The sequence below is a fragment of the Sus scrofa genome, chromosome 8 (genome assembly GCF_054392235.1).
Source record: "Sus scrofa isolate SSC_HxYL_T2T_F1_AM1 chromosome 8, Sscrofa_HxYL_maternal_Yorkshire_Landrace_v2.0, whole genome shotgun sequence".
Lineage (NCBI taxonomy): Eukaryota > Metazoa > Chordata > Mammalia > Artiodactyla > Suidae > Sus > Sus scrofa.
Window position 1 is genome coordinate 105,819,721 of NC_139390.1, and position 26,964 is coordinate 105,846,684.

General features: G+C 34.2%; 1 long non-coding RNA gene across 5 annotated transcripts in view; it reads left to right on the forward strand.

Moving 5' to 3' along the window:
• Positions 1-26,964, forward strand: part of LOC106504728 (uncharacterized) — a 689,957-nt gene that overhangs the window by 43,102 nt on the left and 619,891 nt on the right. The window lies entirely within an intron of this gene.

Consider the following 26,964-nt stretch of genomic DNA (forward strand, 5'->3'; position numbering starts at 1 on the left):
TTACCTTGCTCAGTAGGTTAAGAATTGGCGTGCGTAAACTGTGGTGTAGGTCACAAATGCAGCTCAGATCTCATGTTGGTATGGCTGTGGCTATGGCCAGAAGTTGCAGCTGCGATTTGACTCCTAGCCTGGGAACTTCCATATCCTGAACATAAGGCCCTAAAAAGAAAAAGGAAAAAAAAAAAAAAAAGCACTGCTATTAACATAGGGATGCATATATCTTTTTGAATTAGTGTTTTCATTTTTTTCTGGATATCCAGGAGTGTAATTGCTGGATTATGTGGTAGTTCTATTTAGTTTTTTGAGGATCCTACATACTGTCTTTCATGGTGGCTGCACCAATTTATATTCCCAACAGCAATGTTCAAGGGTTCCCTTTTCTCAACATCTTCTCCAACATTTAGTTGTAGACTTATTTTTTGGCCACTCTCATGGCATGTGGAAGTTCCTGTGTCAGGGATTGGACCTGTACCACAGCAGCGACCCAAGCCACTATAGTGACAGTGCTGGATCCTTAACCTGCTAGATAATAAGAGAACTCTTATTTGTAGACTTTTTGGTAATAGCCATTCTGATGGGTGTGAGGTGATATCTCATTGTTGTCTGGATTTGTATTTCTCTAATAATTAGTGATATTGAACTATGTTGAACATCTTCTCACTAAAATTGTTTTATTTTGTAAAATAACTGTAACTTTTCTCTGAACTATTTGTTGAAAACTAGTGGTATTTTCTTAAAACAATTATATTCTTAATTGTTAAAAATAACTTTCAAGATAAAATAATTTAAATTCACTATTAATAACTTTGCAAAAGAAATAATGTTTATACATCACAATTTATTTTACATTCTGCTTTAGTATAACATTGTCTTTTACTGAAAAATCAGAGAATAAGAAAGCTGACTTCACAAATAGATTTCAAAATATCCTCAGAACCCCCAAATCCGAATACAATTAAAAATAGACTTAATTTTAGATAGTGGAAACTTAATACTGGAATTGATAACATATGTTATCTAAATCCATACTACCTTATCATGTTTATCTTCATCCATTCTGGGAAAAGATGGCTTAAAATTATCATTTAAAATTTTTTCTGAAACTTAAAAAATGTAATTAACATATTGGTACAGAGAATGTATATTTTGTTACAAAAATTTTATCAATATACTCTTGTACAGTAAAATACTTTTCACATTTAATAAAAATTCCAATATTCCACTTTTTGAAATATTAAATTTCAAGTATGAACTTAATTTTTTTAAGAAACAATAAAAAATTATAATTGGCAGAAGCCTTGGAGACTAGCTATTCTACTGTGCACATAATTCAGAAAGATGTGCCTGCAAATATAATTAAGAGGTTGCCAACCATTCTTTGCATGAGAATTGTCCAAATTTATTTTTCATGTACTGGAAGTATACTGACATCCGCTCATTCAAATATTTTAAATTAATTTAGAGTAGCATCATGCTGTAGAAGGAAGTATAGAATAAGACAAGATGCAACATTAGCTCTACCATTTACTAGCCAAAAATGCTGGTATTTATACTTTCTGAATATCAATTCTCTCAATTTCTTTCTCATCCTTAAAATATCAGAGTGAAGGCGTGGGAGAGATAAAATTGTCTTCATCACATGGAACAACACAGGTTAGGGACCTAGAAGTCTGCCTAGAAATCAATGTTAGTTACATTTGTTTCTTTTGACCTCTCTCACATCAATTTTTATAATGCTTTTGTAGCCCAGGGTAATTCTATAGCTTTCACATTTCTGAGTTATGCATGGAGAGAATATAGGCCCTTAAATAATATAATTAATATCAGTATTCTAAATGATGAAAGAAATATAACCATATTAAGCTATTCTAAAATATTTATGAAAAGTTCATTTATTTTTATATCAGTAAACATAATTCAAAAGTATTTCATCAGATATTTCTTCTTTGAAGGAGTGGAGGGGTCAACTACAAATCCATCATTTTAGGGGCAAGCATTTCTCACCTGTTAATGATGATGAAGCTAAAACTACTTTTTAATTCCATGCAAGCTTTCTTTCAGTTTCATTTTATTTCTCTGGAAATCGAACATGACATTCGATAATGCTAGAAACACACATTTCTTTGAAAACAAAGGGAAGATTGATTATTTCCAATACATTTTTATTAAAAAAAACAACCCTGCTATAAAATTAAATAGGGAGTTGATGGAACACCTGGGAGGCTTTATCAGTGCTATTTAAAGAGCTAATGACTAGGAGAAAAAAGAATAACATGCTTTAGACTACAGACTTTCTGAGAATCTGAGGGAGTTTAGAGTTTATTCCATAAAAGGCCTATTTTTCTGTCAATCATATTTTACAGCTAGAATTTATAAGGTCCCACAAACATCAGCAAATTTGCTCAGGCAAAAATATTTGAATAGATCCCTAAGTATTCTTATCTTTACAAGTAAAACACTTCAAAGCCATTGCATGTTTTAAGAGAATTGAATTCTTCTCATGTGCTCTATTAACACTATATTTATTGGATATTTCTCCAGGATTCTTAATCTAATGATTATAAGTAAAAGCTCTTATGTTAATTATGGTATTATGTCTGCACCTCAATGGGAGGATTATAAAATTGGTAAAATAAATCATAGGTCCTTGGACTGATGTTGGATATTTGGGAGAGAATTATGAGCAAATTAATGCAGCAATGGTTGTGTCGAATAAAGGTTGTTGTACAAAGGCTGTATGACTTTTTAAGTAACTAAAACTTCAGTGGTCATTGCTTTTGTATTTTAAACAGATGACTAAAATAACCAGTTACTGTTATTTTATTACTGAATGAACAGTTAGATTAAATATCCCTCCTCTATTTTTTTTTTTTTTTTTTGTAAGGACCATTTAGTGAGTATTTTTAGCTTTGCAAGTCATAAGGTCTGCGTCCCAAATAGTCAACTCTGCCATTGTAGCATGAAAACAGTAAGTGACAATATGTAAATTAATGGGCATAGCTGCATTTCAATAAATCTTATTTACCAAAAACAGCAGGTCAGACTTGGAATGTGAGCAATAGTTTGCCTGTCCTTTTGTTAGACCCATCACAACTTCTAGCTTATGCACCCCCATCTCAAGTGTCATGAGGACAGAGACCTCATCTGTCCTGTTTACTCTTTGACCTGCAGAGTTTTGCATAGATTCAAGATCGGAGGAGTTAATAAAATGTGTTAAAAAGTAAATGTATATACACTATGAAATAATTTCTAATAATTCTCCCAGTATGTTGCTTCATGCTAAACTCGATTTGTATCAATAGCTATACTTTAGAAACACTAATAAATTTTAGCGAACTTTATTACAGTTCTCAAGATAGATATTTTAATATTTGACTTAATTTCTAGGCTATTCAGTGAGTATATACCTTAGATAACCCTGTCTTTCCCTCAACATTTTTTAGGAATAGTTCCAAGATAGAGAACCACAACAATCCTTTTAGGTTATGTGCTAACCACCAAAAGGTCTGTAATGAACAAGAGCTCCCTCCTTAGTACATAAGCCATGGAAAATATTCATGTACATTCTGTTTATCAGCTTAAAACACAATATGCATGATAAGGATAGTCCAAAATATCCAAATGAAAAAAATCTGACCATACATGCAGATGATTAGAGTCACACCGAGGTAATTTCAAAGGGAAATGAGAACACAGGTGACAATTATGCAGGAAAGAAAGAGCAAATGAAAATAAAAGTCCAGGATTATAAAGTTTGGAAATAAAAGTAAAATTTTTATGAATAATTCTTTGATTAGGATAAGGAGTGAATTGAGATGCTAAACAAATCAAAAGGACTTGTGAGGTATATACTAAATCAATAGAATAACAAAGGGATGGATAATTGAAAGTACAGCAAATTATGAAGCCATCTGTTCCTTAAGGAAACAAGTATAGTATTTGACAAATATGTAAATAAAACAGCAATTCCCTACCTGAAGTTCTTTGATAAGATAATTAGAAATTCTAACTTGAATAGTGAATGGAAGAAAAAGATGAGAAATAAGAGTACTAATAGAATGAAGATAGGAAAAACTCTAGAGACATAAAATAGCTGTTAACTTAGTTAAAGCATAAAAAATTGTGTGTGTTTGTGTATATATATATATACACATATATATACATATATATATAAATTTTAAGTTTACTAAAGAATTTATTGATACCTAATATGGTGCTTGTACACCGAACATGAACTACTTCTGTTTGAGAACTATAAAAACAAATGCATCAGGTTTGCTTAGGCTGCAAAAGACAGAAATAGAAACTCTAGTGCCTTAATCACTTGTAAGTTTAATTTTCATGGAAGAAGGCCAAATTGTAGGTGTCCCAGGACTGGACAGCCAACCAGCAGAGACACTGAGATAAGGACTTCCCTCACTTCCTGCTCCAGGGTGCAAGATGGCTGCCTTGTCTCCAAACATCAATTCCATACCCCAGAGGGAACATAGACGGCAAATGCTGACGTTTGCTAGCTAGATCTGTTACTTTTCAATATGAAAAACAATTTACTTTCAAAAAAACACATTTGACTGACCTCAGCTTAGATCTTATTCTTCAGAATCATATCATATTGCTATACTTAGGAGCAAAGAATGATAACAAGACATATTGCAAACCTGAATACAATCATGTTCCTTTTTTTTTTGTCTTTTTGCCATTTCTTGGGCCGCTCCAGCAGCATGTGGAGGTTCCCAGGCTAGGGGTCGAATCGGAGCTGTAGCCACCAGGCTACACCAGAGCCACAGCAACGCGGGATCCGAGCTGCGTCTGCAACCTACACTACAGCTCACGGCAACACCAGATTGTTAACCCACTGAGCAAGGCCAGGGATCGAACCCGCAACCTCATGGTTCCTAGTCGGATTCGTTAACCACTGCACCATGACGGGAATTCCATCATGTTTCTTATTAAAGAGAAAAGAGATAATGGACATTCAATAGAAAACTAGCAGAAAAAAAAGCGAAACAAGATAGATATCTATATAAACTATATCTATTTGTATGTATCTGTCTATATACAAAACAGAGGAAGGCAGGACCAAATCCAGTTTGAATTCTTTAACATGATAATGCTTGGTGTATAAAGGTGTTTGTTGAATTAGTGATATCCAATACTCTAGATTTAGAAAAGGCTTTGGAGACAGTCTTTTCCTCATTTTACATGTAAGTTGTGTAAGGAAAATGATTTGCTTCCAGCACACAGCAACTTTGTCTCCTGATTTCCTCTTCTTCCAAATCCAACCATATACTCTTTTATTTTACTTGAAATATTACTCTCCTTTTAAAGCAAGAGACTTAAAGCAGAACAGTTTGGGAGTCTAAATCCAGTGTTTCTGAATATTCTTATCATAACCTATATTTGGTAGATAGACAGCAGAAGAAAGGCCATCTATGTGTAGCAGGAGAAAATGCTTATTTTGCTAAAACAGAAATCTTGCTTGGCAGATGTAGAAGAATACAGGTACAAGCTAATACTGAAATACAACTATTCTCAGACAGGGGGTGGGGAGTGAAGGCACAAGAAATGCATGTGAGTAATGTCCATAAACATGTAAAAATAGTGAGGATACTGCTTGGAAATCTCTATGTAACAGAAGGACGGAAAGTGCAGTAGATCTCTTCTAAGAGCATAGGACAAAAGCAAAGCAAAAGCAAAACAGTATAAAAGCAAAACAATGTGTATGTGGAAATAGTTTGAGTAATGCATTCATTTAAATTTATGACTATTTAAAAAATTTAAAAGATGTGATGTTTTAAACTATACTGATGATTTTTAGAATGTTTAATCTATTTTACAGCAATAAGTCTTTTAGACAGGAAACACCACACATACAGCTGGACAATATAAATAAAATTGAGACTGAGGGTTACAACATGAAACCTATATATAGAAGCATCTTTTTTACAAATTGATCTGGACTAATTGAGAAACCATATACAGAGAGAGGCCTGAATTTTTAATGAATAATCAATAAAATGGACCTAATTTTTGAAGAGTAATTGACAAGAATCCCTATTGTGATACAAGACTGTAGTAAATACTTTTTCTCCCCTTTTTGTTGTCTATCACTGTAACTTTCCACCTTCTTGTGAGTCTAGAATGATTTTTTCATATAGTTGTCCCTCTTTCAAAATGTTAACTAAATACTCTGAGAGATATTTAAAAGATACAATTAAAATAGTAATAAAGATGCTTTCTAAATAATATTCTTGGCTTGTATTCAGGCCTCTCTCTGTATATGGTTTCTCAATTAGTCCAGATCAATTTGTAAAAAAGATGCTTCTATATATAGGTTTCATGTTGTAACCCTCAGTCTCAATTTTATTTATACTGTAAATAGGAATTTTGATTAAGCTTCTTGGCAAACAAACATGTATTAATTTCAGTCTTGTAATTCCTCTATCAGTTGTCTGCTTTCTGAGGAGAAAAAAATTGTAGCTACCATACTTAACTCCACTCCTAGGAATTCCTAGATGCTATCAAACAGTATCAGCAGACAGGAGTCTGGCATGACTCCCTGAAATCTTATAGCCCACCTGGGTCCTGGCTACTTTTGTAGCACTTAAACTTGAATCCTCTCCAGCTCTACAATGCATGATCTTGCAATAATCTGGAATCAGTCACTTTTGTTTTTTTGTGGTGAGGTTGTTTCTCAGTCGAATTGATGCCTAGCAGCTGTGAATATCAAATTTTGCATGAGCTTCTAAAAACAAAAGAAATAATTGTAGCACATGCTTCTAAAACCATATAGCCAGTCCGCAGGAGTTCCTGTCATATAGTTACAGAGACTTTTAGGTCAAATTGATAAGGTCTGTTTGCTAAATTATCAACAGCTAACATTCCACTCTTAAAAGAATGGAAGTCACACTCCTCCAGCCATCCATTTGGTAGCGATTGTGTGTGAAATAGTGAACTCTATAGAAAAACAGAGTAAACAAAGTAGTTAGTTCGGATCATTCTTAACGACTGAACTTCTTAAATGACTCTACAAATATTAGGAAAAAATGCTTATATCAAAACAATTAAACAAAGATATTTATTAGCTACCTCCCATGATGTGAAAAAAAAAAAAAAATCTCCATGCCAAATAGCAAAGAAAGTAACAACACAGCTCAAGGGTGGACTTTGAGAAGGAGTTTGACTGCGTTCCCCTTCTCCTCCCTTAAATTCATCAGTGAAACACTGAATAGCATGCCAGTGTGTGTGAGCACAATTTCTTAAGCTCGAATGCCCTTCTACTTCCCAAAGTCAGACCCTCAGTTTTATAAGTGTGGACAATGGAGCATTATTTGTTCAAGACCTGACATGTGACACTCGGAGACAGAGCCAGTGGAGGGGAGCAGCTGCTGCTTGTTCAGCCATTCCGTCTGAAACCCCTTCCCTTCAGACCCCAGTGCAGCACTGAGCGACTCCATTCAGCCACAGAAAAATGGATCCCTGAGTTTTCAGTAAAAGTAGATGGAAAGGAAATATTCCACATAGTGTGCAAATACACTGCCAAAGCCACACTAGGGAATATTTTTAATACATACCTAACAGCCAATTTATAAGATTCTTTATTTTCATAAATAATACCCAATATTTTAAATAAGTGAAGGCTTATTTTTGCATTTATATATCATAGTTTCACAAAATGTGCTACACAATAAATTATTTTAGTTGGAAAATTTCCATGTATAAATACAATAAAATGTCCATGGAAGCATTGTAACACCCAAGATTATAGTCTAACTTCATTTTAACTCCTAAAATGCTTACTTTTTATAAAATAAAAACTAGAATCCTATTTTTAAAAGATCAGTTTGATTCCTAAAAACAATAAAAGTACTGTTTCTCCGTGAGTAGTGTGCATTAGCATTTTTCAGCACAGCACTGAGCTATGTTGATAAGTTGTCTGCTTAAGCATGAAAAGATGCTGAATTGAATTTGAACAATGCATGGAGGAAGAAAGGATGCGAATCTAAAGCAGGCACCACCTGAACATCATGTCCTTGAACAGAGGAAGAAATAGGATTTCTCATAATCATTTAACAAAAAAACCAAAATACAAAACAAAAGTGCAACAAAACAAAACAAAAGTCTTCAGGAAAGAATGCATCTTCCTTAGCCTTTTGTAGTAATTTTCATTATATCTCCAACTAAAATTTCCTACCAACTTATATGGCTGGTATTGAATGACCCTTTGCTCTAAGACCCTGCAATAAAAGAGAGGAGACTTGGGATCTACCTCTCCTCCCTTCAATGATCTCCAACTAATTAGCTCCCTAGCACTTGCATATGCTGCTAAATCTTTCAGACTTTCACAAGTTCTAGCTAGCTGGTCTTTTGAGGTCCTGTTCAACTTTAAGGTCAATAGTTTATGCTAATTACACATAATTTTAAAAAATATGCTCTAAGTAGGTCATTTTTTTGTAGAGTAAAAGCCATAGTAGGTGAAAAGGCACTGCTTCCCTTTCACAATATAATGTTTCCTGTGTGTATACAAATTGGGTAGATTTAGAATTAATTCACTACCCATTTCATATGAAAATACTATATAAATCAGTCCTTTAAAACATGAATAATATTTTTGCAATGTCTTTTTTTAACCACTACTTTCAATTTTTAGTCATGTAAACTGGATTTTTATCAATGAGGTCAACTAAAAAGGAGGTATTCTGGCATATGCTTTAACATAGATGGAGCTCAGAAACTAGGTCCTTATGCTTTGGACTCAATTATACACACAAAAAAATAATTAACTGGTTAACATGGGTTACACGTACTGCTAACTGGACAGTTTAGAAACAATGATACCATACCACGTTCCATCACTTCCCTGACCATCTTGTTTGTAATGGCACACCCTTCGTTCTGTTATTATTTTGCTTTGTTTTAACATGTGACTATGTGACGTTTTGTGCTTTACATGTTTTTTCTGTCTGTTTCTTATTCAAGGCCCATGAGATAGGAACTTGGTCTTATTCTCCATGTGTGCTTACTGCATGCCTACTCTCTAAGCCCTAAAAGGAGTCGATGGACATCTTTAGAAGGATGTAGTAGTTGCTCCTTAAATGACCTGGAAAGAAATGCTATTTTAAGAACTCAAGCAAGCTACTTAACTTCTTGTGGCTAATGAGTACAAAGTGGATATAATAAGACCTGAGGACTTATAACAACTAATACATTATTGAATGCTTACAATGCCAGGCCCTGTTCTAATAACTGAGGATTCTAAAGCAGAATAATGCAGATGATGACTCTGCCATAAAGGACCATCCAATGAAGTAGAAAAGACAAATTATCGAGAAGAAATTTCTGCATTATTCAGGTAGCATGGCACCATGTTAAATCCAAGTCACTTGCTGTTGCCATTAGTGTTCTCACTCCACAGATTTAGAAGCTTATTGGGAGTCCACAGGGGATTATTAGGCTGAACCTGGGAATCCTAAACCAAGACAGCCAATGATGCTGGTTTTAGAGTTGTGAGTAAGAGACCTGGGAGAGAGATGAAAGCAAAATGCCACAGATGTGTCAGGAAGAAAAGCATGTGGGAAAGGAATTAAAGACAAATATATTGGTTTTTTAAGAGTCTAGATTTTGGGGAAGGAAGAATGAGCGTAAGTAAGCTGGAGTGAACTAGTTGGGAGGGTAAGAAGAGTTGCTGAGTGATGTTACTGGGCTGCCCGAGCACAGTATTTAGGAGGAATAGTCAGGCTTCAAGGGTCATGAAGAGAAGCCTACTTCTACAGGTCACCCCCTTATAATGACCTTATGTTCTTCATTTTGAAAATAAATGCTTTAACATAATTTAAAATATATTTTGAATAAAATCTTGCATTTATAACACTGTAAAATATACTTTATAAGTTTTGCAGCTGACATATTTTTGCACATGACAGCAGAGGCCCTCTCAATAAACTAAATCTTTTTATTTGGGAAAAAATAGAATACAAAAACATATTCTTAAATTAATGACTTAATTTTATGGGTTTTATACAGTACACACATTTTTTTTGGCGTGAGAGTGTGATCATACAGGATGTTTTATTTTTAAGGTAAAGTTATTTTAGCTCATCTCAGCAAAAGCTGTCCAATCCAACTCTTTCTAAGTCAGTGGTATAATATCAAACATTAACTTGCTCACAGCACAGATGTCAGCCTATTTGCAGTTATATGTCTCTGTATCCTGCTTTCATCCATTCTTTATCAGTGTCTGCTCTTTCTTGGAAACACTAGGAACCAAATCTGAGTGCTTTCAGGCACTCCATATTTTGTGTCTGAGTCTCCTTTTGTATACCTTTGACAATTTTATAAATCTTAGTCAAGATGGCTCAGAGGAAGAACTTTATTGCCTTCCAATGTATCATTTTCAATTTGGGTTAAGTGGAATCATTCATCAACTTCCACTCTTTAAATTAAAATCTCCTTTATCTATCCTAAAAGAAAATCAGTATATTTCTACATGAAATCAAATCCTGTTCCTAGTGGTTGGTAATGAACAGGGAATTTGCATGTCAGGAGGGTAATTTGAAGCTTGTAGATCTGAGGCTTGATTTCCATAGCCCAGCCCATGTGGTGGTCTCTACTTATTTCTGCCACCAACCTCTGCTTCCCTCCAGGGATATAAAGGACACACACCTAATAATTGCAAAAAAAAAAAAAAAAAAAAAAAAAAAAAATAGGTATTACTAAAGAATAGTAGGGTTAAATACCAAAAAGGTGAACATAGAAGACAACATACAACATAAAATATATTAGCTTAAATATAAAACTTTATACTCTTGAACTTCACTTTTTCCTACAGGATGCTAGGCTCCCCAGTTCCTATGGGTGCTAGTCTCCCTTGTGTAATAAAGGTCTAAAATGAGACATTTGAAACTTGGTCACTCCAAAATCTAGAGACAAGAGAACGAGTCTCATAAAGAGAAGTAGGTTTCCTTCACCACGCATATTTGAGACTTGAATTGTATGTTTCAATTTCCTCTCTCAATACTTGACATTGGGTAATAGACATTTTTCAAAGTGGACCCTAATTTATTGCCAAGGGATATAGTCCTATTCATGGTATCAAAAGGATAATTCTCTCACTGTAATTTAAAATAAATATAAAATCTTTCCAAGAAGGGCATATAGAATAAGATGGGAAGTAATTTTTTTGACATCCTTAGTAAGATTTAATTCTTGAAAAAGCAATATTAAAAAAGTTAGGCCAATGAAAGCAATTCTGAAAGCCAGAGCTGGTATTCAAAACCATTTTAAGAAATGGAACTATAATGAATGCCTAGCTACAATTACCATTTTATAGAACTTTAATTCGATTTCCACTTGGATGATTCTTTTGAAGGAAAACTCTACTGTCTTCTTGTTTTAATTCTGTCCTCTTTGTCTTTGATAATACCATCTAACATTATCCCACTAAACTGCTAAAATAATGCACTCACCTTTACCTTTGTAATAATGATGATAATTTTGTTGTTGTTGTTGTGAGTAGTTTTCCTGTGCTGTGTGCTTTTATCTAACTTTAATCTACTTTCTGTTTCTACTCATTCAAAAGTGTTTAGTATCAATTTGAGTTTTTAGTTTTTAATGCAATGTGATAATGTAATAATTCATGCCTTTCACCTTGCAATTTGTTTTCTCTTTGTTACTTTTTTTTTAATTTCACTTTCTTATTTTGTACTAATCAAATATTTTATTCTATTTTTCTTCCTGAATTACCCTTTTAGTACTCTCTTCTTGTATTATTCTTTTAGTGATTCCCCTATATTTTAATACATGCCCCTGATGTAGTAAATCTACCTTAAATTTTTTTTTACTGCTTTCTGTAAGAAACTTAATGTGATTTAATTTCATGTGTCTCTAGCCTTTTGTACTGTTGTTACTGTAGGAGAGGAAAACCTTTTCCCCCTTTCTTTTTAGATTCTTTATCTGTGGTCTGAAAATTAAATTGACCTTAGAGAGATTAATAGGAAAACAAATTTAATTTCATATATATACATATATATACCTCTAAAAATATGAAACTCGAAGAAGTAACCAAAGCAGGAAGCTTTTATACCTTTTAGACAAACAAATATTTGTGGAGAATCAACAGATGGGTTTGAGTTTGAGATAGCAAATTAATGAAGAAATAACAAAGCTTGTTATGTAGCCTCTTTAGCCTTGAATTTGCTGTCTCTGGTGGTAGGGATGCCTTCTACTCTCCTGCTGTAGGAAGGACACCTTCACATGGAAGATTTATTTCCTGCTTTCAGGAGGACAAAGGAGGATCAGAATGTCCTTCTCACACCAGCTGTTTCTTTTTTTTTATTTATTTTTTATTTTTTTATTTTCCCACTGTACAGCAAGGGGGTCAGGTTATCCTTACATGTATACATTACAATTACATTTTTTTCCCCACCCTTTGTTCTGTTGCAACATGAGTGTCTGGACATAGTTCTCAATGCTATTCAGCAGGATCTCCTTGTAAATCTATTCTAAGTTGTGTCTGATAAGCCCAAGCTCCTTAAGTAAATTTAATTCAAAATAATCAACCTGCTAAAGTGGCATATTTTGGGTCACATATTTTGCTCCCCCTCATTGATGTTTATTTTATTGCTGTATAAGTTATAATTCCACAGGGGCTATGCTATTATGCTTTCATTGAAAGATGAAATATATAATGGTGCATAAAATTCTCTGATCTTAGGTTTTTCACCTTGATTTTATGGACACACACATGCGCGTGCACACACACACAGAGTGATGCTGCAATGTTGTTGTGTACATCAGTAGCTCATTCTTTGTAAGTGCTATGTAGCTTTCCATTGCATGGGTGTACCTCAATTTTTATCCATTCTTCTGTTAGTAAGCTTTCAGGATTTGATTATAAACAATTGATAAAAATCTTCATACACATGTCTTTTTTGGATATATTTACTCATTTTTCATTGATGTATGCTCAGAAATGAAAATTATTGAGTCATAACATGAGTGTACTTTAAGGAGAAAAAGAACAGACTTTTCAATAATACATATACTATTTTTATACTTGCACCAGCAATGGGACAGTTTTAATTGTACCGTATTCTTGCCAAAACATAGTTTTAGTTGTTCTGGTGGGTGTATAATAGTATTTTATTGTATTTTCAATTTATCTTTCTGTATTGGATTTCTACTGTTGCTCTAACAAATTACTACACAATTAATAGTTTTTTAAAAAAACACAGGAGTTTCCGTCGTGGTGCAGTGGTTAGCGAATCCGACTAGGAACCATGAGGTTGCGGGTTCGGTCCCTGCCCTTGCTCAGTGGGTTAACGATCCGGCGTTGCCGTGAGCTGTGGTGTAGGTTGCAGACGCGGCTCGGATCCCGCGTTGCTGTGGCTCTGGCATAGGCCGGTGGCTACAGCTCCGATTCAACCCCTAGCCTGGGAACCTCCATATGCCACGGGAGCGGCCCTAGAAAAGGCAAAAAGACCAAAAAATAAAAACCACAAATTTATTATCATGCAGTTTTGTAGTTAGCAATCTGATATAGTCTCACTAGGCTTAAATCAAAATGTCAGCTGTATTCCTTCCATGAGTATCCAGGGAACAATCTATTTCTGTTTCTTTGCCTTTTCTGAATTCTAGAGGCTGCCCAGAGTCTTGACCCATGGTCCCCTGAATTCTTCTTCAAAGTGAACAACTTTGCAACTCTGCCCAATCTTATGTTGTCACATCTCTTGCCTACCTGCTCACCATAACCGTCTTGAAGTTTTGTGTTTTCTTCTGGGCTTATTTACCTACAGCCTGAATAACTTCCTATTTCTCCTGCCACATATCTTGGCAGTGAATTGCCTGAGCTTTCATTTGCATACAAAGATATTCATTTTTCTTTAGTTTTTGAGGGATATTTTTCTCCTGGCTATAGAATTTGAGGCTGGTAATTTATCTTTCTTTCAGCATTTTGATATTAATATTCCATTTTTTTAGGCTTTCATCCTGTTCATTGAAAATCAGTTATCACTCATTATTGATTTTTTGAGGTCAATGTTTCTTTTTTATCTAGCTGTTTTTACTATTTGTTTGTTTTAATTTTATGGCTGTACCAGGGACATGTGGAAGTTCCTGGGCCAGTGATTTCATCTGAGCCTTAGCTATGACCTACCCAAGCTGTAGCAAGCCAGATCCTTTCACCCATTGTACCAGACTGGGGGATAAAACCCACACCTCTGCAGCAACCAGAACAGTTGTAGTTGGATTTTTAACCCACTGTGCCATGGCAGAAACCCCTTTAGCTGCTTTTTTTTTTCCATTTCCAATTGGCTTTTAAATTTTAACTATAACACTCTTAAAGTTTGCTTTCTGTGTAATTATCCTGTTTGAGAAGTTCTGGACTCATGGATTGAAAAATGTCTTGCATCAATTTTGAAAAAAATCTCCACATATAATTCTTTAATGTTTCTTTCCAATATTCATTCTTTTCTTCCTTTGGAATTCCAATTAATTGTACAGTATAATGTAAATTATAAACATACATTAGACCATTTGACTAAATCCCACATCTTATCTCTCAGCTTTGGTTCTTTCCAGCTTTTTCTCTGTGTCTCAGTTGAAATATATTCTTACAACTTGTCATATGTTTACTGATTCAATTTTGTGTTCTAGTTATTCTTCTTTTAAACCACTCCATTGAGTTCTTAATTTTAGGTTCTGAGTTTTTTGATTCTAGGATGTCCATTTGTTTTTATATTTTATGTATATTTCAGTTATTTGTTGAAATTCTATTTTCTCCTATTTTGTCTATATTTTTTCTATTTTTAAAATACATTAATTATAATTATTTTAAAGCAATTTGACTGTTAAGTCCACTTTCTGGATTACCAATAGAGCTACTTCTATTATCTTATTTTTCTCTTAATTAACAGTCACATTTTCCTGGCTCTTCCCCTTTCCACAATTTTTTTGTTAAAAATAGAGAAATACAGAGCTTCAGATAACATGCAATTTATTTCTAAGAGTAGTTCTTTTTGCGGTCAAGCTCTTTCTCTCTCTCTTTCCTATATATGAACATGTTGATAAGATGTTCACTGAGTTAAATGAGTAACTCACAAATACAAGATATAAAATCTCTATCTCTGTCAACAATGTTAGATGATATAACTATTTGAAAACTTTTGAAGAAAATTGGAGCTGAAAGAACTTGAAAACTCTAATTGATGAGGATAGGAGTAAATGGAGATATGTAAAATAGTAAAATAGTAGACATCTAGGAAGGAAATTACAAGCGCCATTACATATCTGGGGACAGAATTCATGAGTCACCTTACTTAACTACAAAAATGTAGTTCACATTTGTGTAGAAGAATCACAAATCCCGTTCATAAAGCCCATGGGGATATAATTGTCATGTAAGTTTTCTCTATTTGGGTTTTTCTTTTTCACTAATGTTTTCTTTTTAGTTAAGAAATACTTGAACATTTTAAACACTTTTCTTGTTTTGCAAACTTGTTTTCTTAGTCAAGTCACTATTCTTTCATGTCTTAATTGTCAGAAATAAAACTATACAAGTTTTAAATCTTTGATTTGGAGAATGTATTATTTCAAATTTTGTGTCAGAACATAAATTTGATACAACTTGGTTTTAAATCTAAAATCACCCACAGCTTACTCCACTTGATAAAATTCATTATGATATGAGTTTTAATAATTAGTTGGTATCCAGAGGCAGTGGTCTAGAATTTATGAGCAAATCCCATTTTTTATGGCAGCAGATCGTGTTACAAGGGAGTGTGGCTTTTCATTGCTCTGAGAATTTCAGTATTTTTGAACGCACGCTTAAAGCCAAAAACTGAATGCCAGGATGCTTTTAGTCTTTGAATTCATTTCAAATACTATATTTCTAACTTTTGAGTTGATGCAACACCCACTAAATATGCTTTCTTACTTTTAGGCTAGGCTTTTCCTGACACATATTGCTTGCCACACTGCTATTTTGTTTCTTCTTAAATAACTTAAGACATCACTCAGCCTTTAGACTATTAACTAACTGTATAAGTGTTCTTGTAATAAGCTATTACTTGCACTCCATTCAAATGAGTTATTAGGAAAGATTATATATCTCTCTTCTCCCCTTGAATTTGGCAACAAATTGGCTCTTTGAGCAAGTTTGACACTGAGCTTCTTGTTGGCTGGGTCACCTGAGAGTAATAAATCTCTGTAAATGTCATGTAACAATCATAATATTTATTAACTTACACACATATACAGGTTTTCCTCCCTTTAATGGTGTGAATTTTGTCTTTGTGTTTTTGGCTCTTAATTCTACTGCCCTCCCATTGTCCTGCTAAGAGAAGCTTTGTTCCTGACTGCCCAAGTCCCAAGCTTGTGGTGATAGAAAGTAGAAAACGTTGAGCAGGGTAAAATGAGGTCAAAGAAAGAATTGGAAATACTGTAATAGTATTATTTGTTGGGATATTTTGCAGGCCATCCTCAACTGCATAAAATGGGAATAGAAAATAAATGACAAGGGATATTAAAGTTTTGTTCTTTCAAAACAAAAATAGAGAAAGTGAACCAAACAAAACAACAACCACACACAAAAAAAATCAACAAAATTCCAAGATTTTTAAAGTTAATATACTAAAGTAAAATGAGGTATCAAGAGCAAATTGCCTTGTGGTGCAGTTGGTTAAGGACTCAGTGTTGTCAATGCTGTGGCTCTGGTCTCTACTGTGGTGTAGGTTCGATCCCTGGTCCAGGAAAAAAATCTAAGATGGAAAGATGAGAAAGTGAGCAGCTGATGGGAGGATTTGGAAGACGTGAGAAAATTCAGGTGTGTGGGAAGGTGGAAACCCTGAGAAAAGGGAATTTTAAGAACTTTCATTTTGGATTATAGATCAGATATCCTTTAATAGTCTTATATAAAGGCACTTCAAGGTTTTAAATTGGTTACTATTTACAACTTGAGTTTGTTTTTTTTTGTTTTTTGTTTTTTTTTTTTTTTGTCTTTTGTCTTTTTTGTTGTTGTTGTTGTTGTTGCTACTTCTAGGGCCGCTCCCGTGGCATATGGAGGTTCCCAGGCTAGGGGTTGAATCGGAGCTGTAGCCACCGGCCTACGCCAGAGCCACAGCAACGCGGGATCCGAGCTGCGTCTGCAACCTACACCACAGCTCACGGCAACGCCGGATCGTTAACCCACTGAGCAAGGGCAGGGACCGAACCCGCAACCTCATGGTTCCTAGTTGGATTCGCTAACCACTGCGCCACGACGGGAACTCCTGAGTTTGTTTTTAATTGGGTCACTGCAATATGCCTGAGCCACATGGGAATTAATCTGGAGGCCTCTAGGACTTGAACCTGTCATCACTGCTTTGCCTGTTGTCAAATTTTGTGGGTATGTTTCTCTTTTTCTTTCTGTCCTCAAGTTTCTTAATCTCCCGAAAAAAATTTGGCAGGATTCACCACTCCCTCCTTCTGGAACAGTGATCTCTTTGGATCCTGTAATACTATTTTCTTCTAGTTCTCTGGTTATTCTTTTTTTAATTTAATTTTTCTTGAAGTATAGTTGATTTACAATGTTGTATTAGGTTCAAGTGTATAGCAAAGTGATTCTGTTGTACATATACATATATAGATAGGACAGGAACTCCCAAAAATACAATTTTTGCTCTTACAAAAGCTTTCATTTCAATTAACTGTCATTAGGCAACTGTGAAATTACTGAATACAGGTGAAATATCACTTTCTAAGGAAACTTCCTTGATCACCCTCAGTTAAAAAAGAACCTTCTTTTATTACTTTCAGGAGAATCTGTGTCCTTCATAGCATTTGGGCACTCCCAGCTGATTTATTGGTTATTCATTGTCCTCTTGAGCTCCAGAAGGGAAGGGGATATGTTTTACTTACAAAGCACACTGCTGGGCGCAGGAAGGCATTCAGGGAATACTAGATAAGTGAATAACTTTTTAAAAATGAATTTATTTCCTTTGGTCTACATTGGTGGTATTTCATGGATATGGAACATACAGTTTTTAATTAAAAAAATTTTTATTTATATTGGTTTTTATTTTTTCCATTATAGCTGGTTTATAGTGTTCTGTCAATTTTCTGTTGTACAGCAAGGTGACCCAGTCACACATACATGTATACATTCTTTTTTTCTCACATTATCATGATCCATCATAAGTGACTATACATAGTTCCTAGTGCCATACAGCAGGATCTCATTGCTTATCCATTCCAAAGGCAATAGTTTGGATCTATTAACCCCAAGCTCCCAATACACCCCACTCTCTCACCCTCCTCCTTGGCAACCACAAGTCTGTTCTCCATGTCCATGATTTTCTTTACTGTGGAAAGGTTCATTTGTGCCATATATTAGATTCCAGATATAAGTGATATCACATGGTATTTGTCTTTTTTTTTTTCTGACTTATTTCACTTAGTGTGAAAGTCTCTAGTTCCATCCATGTTGCTGCAAATGGCATTATTTTGTTCTTTTTTATAGCCGAGTAGTATACCTTTGTGTATATATACCACATCTTCTTAATCCATTCATCTGTCAATGGACATTTAGGTTGTTTCCATGTCTTGGATATTGTGACTAGAGCTGCAATGAACATGCAAGTGCACGTGTCTTTTTCAAGGAAAATTTTGTCCAGATATAAGCCCAAGAATGGGATTGCTGGGTCATATGGTAGTTCTATGTATAGTTTCCTAAGGTACCTCCATGCTGTTCTCCATAGTGGTTGTACCAGCTAACATTCCCACCAATAGTGAGGAGAGTTCCCTTTTTCTCCACACCCCCTCCAGCATTTGTTATTTGTGTTGTTATTAATGATGGCCATTCTGACTGGTGTGAGGTGGTACCTCATGGTAGTTTTGATTTACATTTCTCTAATAATCAGAGATGTTGAACATTTTTTCATGTGCTTGTTGGCCATCTATATATCTTCCTTGGAGAAATGTCTATTCAGGTCTTTTGCCCATTTTTCCATTGGATTGTTGACTTTTTTTGCTGTTGAGTTGTATAAGTTGCTTGTATATTCTAGAGATTAATCCCTTGTCAGTTGCATCATTTGAAACTATTTTCTCCCATTCCATAAGTTGTCTTTTTGTATTTTTTATGGTTTCCTTTGCTGTGCAAAAGCTTGCCAGTTTGATTAGGTCCTATTGGTTTATTTTTGCTTTTATTTCTGTTGCTTTGGGAGACTGACCTGAGGAAACATTTGTAAGGTATATGTCAGAGAGTGTTTTGCCTATGTTCTCTTCCAGGAGTTTGATGGTGTCTTGTCTTATATTTAAGTCTTTAAGCCTTTTTGAGTTTCTTTTTGTGCATGGTGTGAAGGTGCATGCCAGTTTCATTGATTTACATGCAGGTGTTTTTTAAAGTAGGTATTTTTTAAGAGCACAGTCTATTTTTATAAGAACTAATTAATTAATCCTATAACTACTACAACTGCTTATTCAGTGTAAACTCTCTTCTAGCCATTACATGAAACTTGTTTACATGCTCTATGTCATTAACTGAGATATTATTTCTCTCACTATTTAATTAAAAATAAATTAAAGCTTGGAAATGTTACATTTATAACCTTCCTGAGTTGAATTAGGAAAGCAGAATTTCATAACACCTTAAAGTTTCATAGTATTTACCCTTGTCATCTAAGAGGCAAGTCACTAGCCGAGCAATTATCCTAGGATCATGGTGACTGAAGTCTTTCATTTCTCTTGGTGGACTTCCATGGTTTTCAGATTTGGAGTTCATCACATGCTCCCCTAAAAATCTACATCTGAGGATCAAGAAGATATAGAAATAGTGTCCAGTTTCTAAAATTTTCTGCTCTTCATAATATATACATGAATTGAGGCTCACGTGATTATTAGTTAAGTCTATTTAACAACCGCTGATTTCCTGGAAGGGAAAAAAAATTTAAAAAGGACTGATTCTACCAATTACTCTGGTTGTTAAAATCTTAAGTTAATATCCTTACTTCGCAATGATTAATGTGTCTAGTAAGCTGTTCAACATTTGTTAGTCAACACATTTTGTTATGTAAAAACATTACTTTCTCATTTTAGAAAATGGAATGGCCAACTTGGAGGGTTTAATTTCATTGTTTGGCACATTGACATTTTTCTCTCATCTAATGATCAGAACATACGGATTTAAACTGAAGTGAGTTTAGTTTATCCTGAGCAGGCAGCAGTTAGTCCAGAACCCCTGGAACAGAGGATGATTCTTTGTTGATGTTTCCATCTTTTCTTGTACTAAGTATCATCTGTACTAAGAATCTAGCAGCTGCCAACTACAACAGTAAGATAAAGCTCATGATCAGTAATCCTGAGGAATTCCTGTAAAACATGCAATGTGGGCACATAGCCATACCAATACAAAAATTAAATTCAAAATATTTAACAAACTCTTTTTTTAAATTAAAAAAAGAACTTTTAAGTACGCCAAACATGTTTATGATGAATTTCAACTAAATCCTTAATATAGGAGTTGAAAACCGGATTCTTCCTTGATTTCAATGTAATCACTTCACTCCCTTACTACAATTTACTATTGATAAAATAGAGAGAAGTGATATTTTGTTTTTTTAATGGATTAAATTGGATATTATGAAAGTAAATAAGATATTTTGATTTTCTTCATGGTTTCTAAGAGTCCAATTTTAATTTTATTCATATCCTGTGTAGTAGCTAATCTCCACAGATGAACCATACTTTCTGGGTATTTATCTGTGTACTCTCCTCTATTGCTGTAAATCTGGGATGACTATGTAACTTATTTTTTAAACCAATAAAATATGAAGGAAATAATACTGTGTGACAAAAGAAGCCTTGAGTCTTCTGCCTTAAATCTCTTACAACACTTGCTTTGGGAGAATTTAGCTGATGATGTGTAGCAATTCTTACCACCCTGCAACTGTCAGGCTGAGAGGAAGGTCCAGCTAGTCATGTGGCGAATCACTTGGAAAGAGACATGACTGGCCAGCCTCCAGCTCTTCCAGCTCTTCTCATTCTGATTCAGACATTTAAATGAAGAACTCGGGTCTTTAACTTAGTGCAACCTTCAAATAACTCTAGCCTTTCCCGCCCCCACCCCAGCCACACACACCTACATGTAACTCCATGAGAGACCTCTGGTGAGAACCACCCAGCTGAGCCCAGTTAAGCCTTAAAACTGTGGAAAATAATAATATGATATTGTGTAAACTTCCTTTGAGATGGTTTATTATACAAAAATAGGTAACTGGAACACTTTGATACTAAATGTGAAGATGATAATAGTTTTTTTTTTTTTTGTTATTACTCAGTGAATTTTATTGCATTTATAGTTGTACAAAGATCATCACAACCACATTTTATAGCATTTCCATCCCAAGCCCTCAGTGCATCCCCCGCCCCCAACCTGTCTCATTTGGAAACCATAAGTTTTTCAAAGTCTGTGAGACAGTATCTGTAAGATGATAGTTTTTAAGAGACCACTTCTTGCAAATAGATATAAGTATACAAACAGTGATTGGAAATATATCTGAACTTACCTTTAAAATTACACACAAATTTTTGGTTTCTTGGCTGTAAAGATGGAATATACACAAGTAGTCTGGGGAGGAACAAAGACATAAAATGAAATGTTATTTCATTCACATTCAAAGAAAAATCAACCAGAATACTAAGATTCAGGAGTGACGAAAGAAGAGCTATTGAATTTTTCACTCTGAGAGGCTGCCAGAGAAAAAAACATTTTCCCACGCCTTCCTTTTTCTATTTAAAAGTTTGTAGAGGTGTTTGGATTTACATCTCAGAGACCTACTTAAACAAATGAACTTGTATGTCAAGAATGAGCAGATACCCTTTAGCATTCATTGTTTCTAAGACCTCAGGTAACTGTAGCACAATAGTCACTTATACATTCCTCTTTGGAGGCATTGCACACATAGCCTTAAAAGAAAAATTCCCTTCTGATCAGGAGAAATTTTCTTATACAAAATAACAAGTGATAGGAGGATATAATATAATGTTACATTTTCTCTGATGAATAATAAATAATAATAATAATAAATAATAACTTTATTCAGCATAAATAAAAAATTAAGTATATATTACGGAATAAGTTTTTAGAGAAATTTAATTGATTTCAATTTTAGAAAACATTTTAAAGAAAGCTAATCTATCTTTGTCCTTAAAACAAACCTAGCTGTGTCCCAAAGATATATAAGATTTCTGTGTTATTAATATTACACCTCTATAAAATTATTTCAAAATCTCTCAGTATCTGTATTATTATACAGTATCTGTATAGCAGCTATTAACATATTAATATTGAAAGTAATGAGTTAGCTTCAAATTGAAGACATATTCCAAATTCCAATGAGTATTCAACATGTGACAAATACTTGCTTAGAATTTTGAATGATGGGTTGAGAAAATTTTGATTCTGAAATCAAGTATAATTTGTTGCTTTTTCAAAGTTGTTTCTTTTACTCAGCTTGGCTTTCTGCTTCTAACAGAGGAACAGATGATATGAATATAAAGTGATTTTTTTCAGAAGTGAAATTTTTTCCACAAATTTATTTTTAAAGGTATACTCAGAATCTTTAGCCTTAATGTACTCATAAAATAGCAATCCCCAAATGACAAACAATATTTCTTTATAGATACTGTTTGGAATAAACTTCAGAAGATTGGTTTTGAAGAAAACAATGCTTTTTGTTACAACTAATTCTCAGAATTAACCACGTTTGAAACTCTATAGTTTATAAAACAACCTGCAAACCAAAACCAAAAAAAAAAAAAACCAACAAAACAACAACAAAGAAATAACCATGACCAAAACCAAAAAAAAAACTCTAGCTGTGAATCACCTACTGTGAACTTGTGTTTCTGCTTAGCTAAGGAAACTGTCCAAACAGTTACAAAGCCATTTCTTTGTTGTAAGCCATAGATATAGAAATCAAGTATCTACATTTCAAAATTTGCCCCAGAGTTACCACAGAAGAAAATTATTCTTTTGTAAAATTGCAGCATGAAAAATCAAAAGCCATTACTGGTGTTCTCAGATATATTTCTAAGGATTTTATTTGTATTCAATCATCTTGAAAATGACTGACTCAAGTTTTCTCTGGTCTGCCATTACAAATGTTCTGTGTCCCCAGTTATAACTGCAAAAATCCATCTTTATGCAACTACTAATTTCAGTGAAAGCTTCTCCAGCAATGAATATGAAAAAAGATAATGTGAGGTGGAGCCATGACCTTAATGAATCTTTTTTAATATTCTAGACATTCTTGACTCAGTATGAAAGGGGACTGTGTATAACACTGTGATATGAACACCAAAAAAATCAATCTCTCACTGATTCGGAAGGAGAAGCCTGTGCTATCTTGTAGATGGCTCGTTTCATGTAGACCATAACCTTTACAGTTTTCAGAGTTCTTACAGAGGAGTCGGATACCATTGTGGAAGTTGGGATAAGATTCATATTCACAAATTTCTCAAGCTCAGTTGAGGCAAATAAAGCTCCCTGTTAAGGCATTATACCAAATTGCATATAACCAGTCCCAAGCTGTGTCTTTTTCAGTTCGTACTAGAGGTTCTTTGAGTCGTATTGAAAGGCTTTTGTCATGAATGCCCTACACTTAGACTATTATCCTCTGAAGAGATAGATGAAGATAGTTTTAAAATTCTAGACTTGCCAAAAGTGATGGTACAAATGAGACAGTCTTGGATATGTTGTCATATATGGCCCAAGGAATCAGAATTCCTTGCTACTTCCCAAATTTGTATGTGGAAACACTCTTTGCTTAAGACTTTGGTGTATCTGAAAACAGATGTGTTACCAAATTTAGAAAAAAGTTGCCCCAAAGAGTAAGTTTAGGGATGGTTATAAAGATTGCTAAGAAACTAATGGACTCTCATGGAAATATCAAGAAATTTTGCTTGTATGTATTTCAGGTTTCTCTTTGATGTTTTTATGAGGCAAGCCATTAGCACCCTGCCAGTTTCTGTGATCTGGTGACTACTCAGAGCCTCCTACAACAATTAAAATTGAAACAATGGTGGAAACAGCCACTAGATCTTCTTACCATTCTCTCTTACAGTGACTACTATGGTACAGGATGCTCTGCCCTTCAGGCAAGTTAAACCCAATAGTCTTCAAGTCCCTGTAAAGAAAAGTCTCATTCTCTCCTGAAACAAACAAGACTAAAACCCCCGAGGAAATATTTAGAACAACTTATGACAAATTAGAAAACTCACAAATGTGCCACAATAAAGACCCTTTTAGCCCCAATTTCATTAGGACAGAAAAATACTCTAATCATACTGTGGGTCTTTTGAAGGTGCATTTATACCAATATATTTAGTCTTATAAACTTACAAATATAATGAGAGAACATTAATTCTATTATGGAGTTATACCATCTGTTTAAACATTACAATTTGGGGAATTATTTAGGTAATTAGGTCTGTGATGAGAGTTTACTTTATTGTTCTAGAAACCACATTTGTTTAAATTCATTCAAATTCCCCACACTAACACTAGAGGACAGTAGGTGAAGGCTCAGGGGCTGGCAAAGATAACCATGTTTCAAGTCTTGGTTCTACCACATTCTAGCCTATAATCTTGGGAAATTACTGAACTTCTCTAAGTCTCACTTTCTTCATTTATGAGGAATAGTAAAATCTGAATTTCTTGGTATATAGTGCACTCAGTAATAGCTAGTATTACTCTACACTCAAAGCCAAACCCTAATAGTGAATAATACTTATCAGCACTCATGTTTTCCTCAACATTAAATCACTTTAAAAATAACCATCTCTTCCTACACTTATTAAAAGAAAAATTTGTGGACAATAGGTACAGATACCAAAGTAATTCTACTATTTCAATTAACTTAAAATTTGGTCGTCTAATTAAAGTGACAATCTAACCTCTACACAGGTATAGTATGTGGTGCTTTGTTTGCAAATCTTGTGATTTATTTTCAAATCCTAATGAAACCTATATAGAAAAAATAATTTGTCCATTCTAAGCCAGTGTTTAGCACTAAATAGATGCTCAAATATTGGAGGCAGGAAGGAAGGAAGTGGGGGAGGAAGGAAGAGTAACCTCAGTTACATCTTGAGACTAACAAGTTCTTTGACACTGGAGAAAAAAGAAATGTGTACTGATCTAATTTTCTGTGATCCACTGGCAATATTGGGAAGGATGTAAAAATTACTGTGCTAAAGAAGAAAAATAATAATGGCTTTAGAATCAGATAGATTTGAGCTCAAGACTCTATTCTGCATTTATGAGCTTGTTCAAGTGACCTACCCTAAGTGTTGCATAAGCTTATTCATTTGTAAAATAAGGGTAATAACAGTACCTATGTTAAAGGTAGTTATAAGTATTAAATAATGCATCACTTCAAAGTGCAAAGAAGTATGGTGGGAATAAAGCATCCAGTAAATATAGAAAAACTAGCCTCTATTTTTAAAGAGGTCTCGGGCAGCCTCGGGAGGAAAAGTCCATATAACTACTGAAAAATAACCCAATAATCCCCAATCAATATAACAGTAACAACAAAGCCTATTAAGTTCATAATGCTGATTAAAGTTAACATCAAAATTATCGATATAATTTGTTTTACTTTTTCTATTTACAATATGTTTCTTGAAATGGGATTTATTTTATATCAAAATTCATGTAATGGTGTGCCAATGACATAAGAAAATTCTACTGAATGAGTTTAAATGTGTGCTATTGCATATATACTGTACCACTTATATTCCAAGGAATAAGTAAGAACATGTTTATTATTTTATGTCATCTCTATGAAAGTGATCCTTCTCAAGACATTTAATGTTTAAAATTCTGGGTCAAAATAGGGGCTGAAATCCGTTATAATTCAAAGATTTTTCCATGCTAGAGTTAGGCTTTCATTTTAAGAGATTTTATTATTTTACTCTTTGTGTTCATTGGATTTGGAGGCTTGTCTCCTTTTTGGGTAATTTTGCTGGGTACCATTCAAAACTGAAAGAAAGAATATATATCTGGATGATTTTTTTTTTTTTACCACACCTGTGGCCTATGGAAATTTCCAGGCCAGGAATCAAACGTGGGCCGTAGCTGTGACCTATGCCAAAACTGGCAGCCATGCCATATTCTTAACCCACTGCAACAAGGAAGAAACTCCTGGATGATTTTCCTAAGAAGAGATAATATTAACAAACCTAAACTAACAATGTATACTTGTATCTAAATTGTCCTAGCTGTCAAATCACATTCAAAGAATTTATTCAATTCAAAGAGCTCATAAATTGAGCAACTTTACTCATTTATTTTCTTTTTAAACTGTGTAAACTCATCTCACATATATATTTATTTTATGCAAAGCTTAACTCTCAACATACACAGTAAATATTGTAGGTATACTATAATATGTGTAGTATGCATATTATACTAGTATGTGTAATATAATTATTATAGAGTAATTACAGTACAGTAAATTTAGTCTTTCTCAATATGAAATGGTGAACACGACTAGATAGTAAAATAATCAATGTTCTTTTTAAAAAAAATCATAGTTATATTCGATTAAATTATTTGAACTGAATTGTATTAATCCAGGCCATATATATTCTAAACTTGGACTACTTTTATATCCACACAAAGTTTATGACCAAGTGTGCCACCGAAGCTTGGCCTAGCAGGGGATTTGATTTGCTACTGTCTTTCAAGACCAGGTTCTAGTACAGCTTCTATACTTTTTTGGCTTGTACTCACATGCCAAGTTGACCCTTCTATTAAGGAAGCTTCGGCATTTTTCCTCTGCCAGCTTGTCATACAGGAGCCTCTATTCAGCCACAGGCAGGAGCTAAGGGAGAGGCATTCAGTACAGCAATGGTGGGGTCTCCCTGGGGCTTGCCTATCTGCTCTGGTCCTGTCTGTGCTCACTACTGAATGTTCCAGTTCCATCTTTCTTT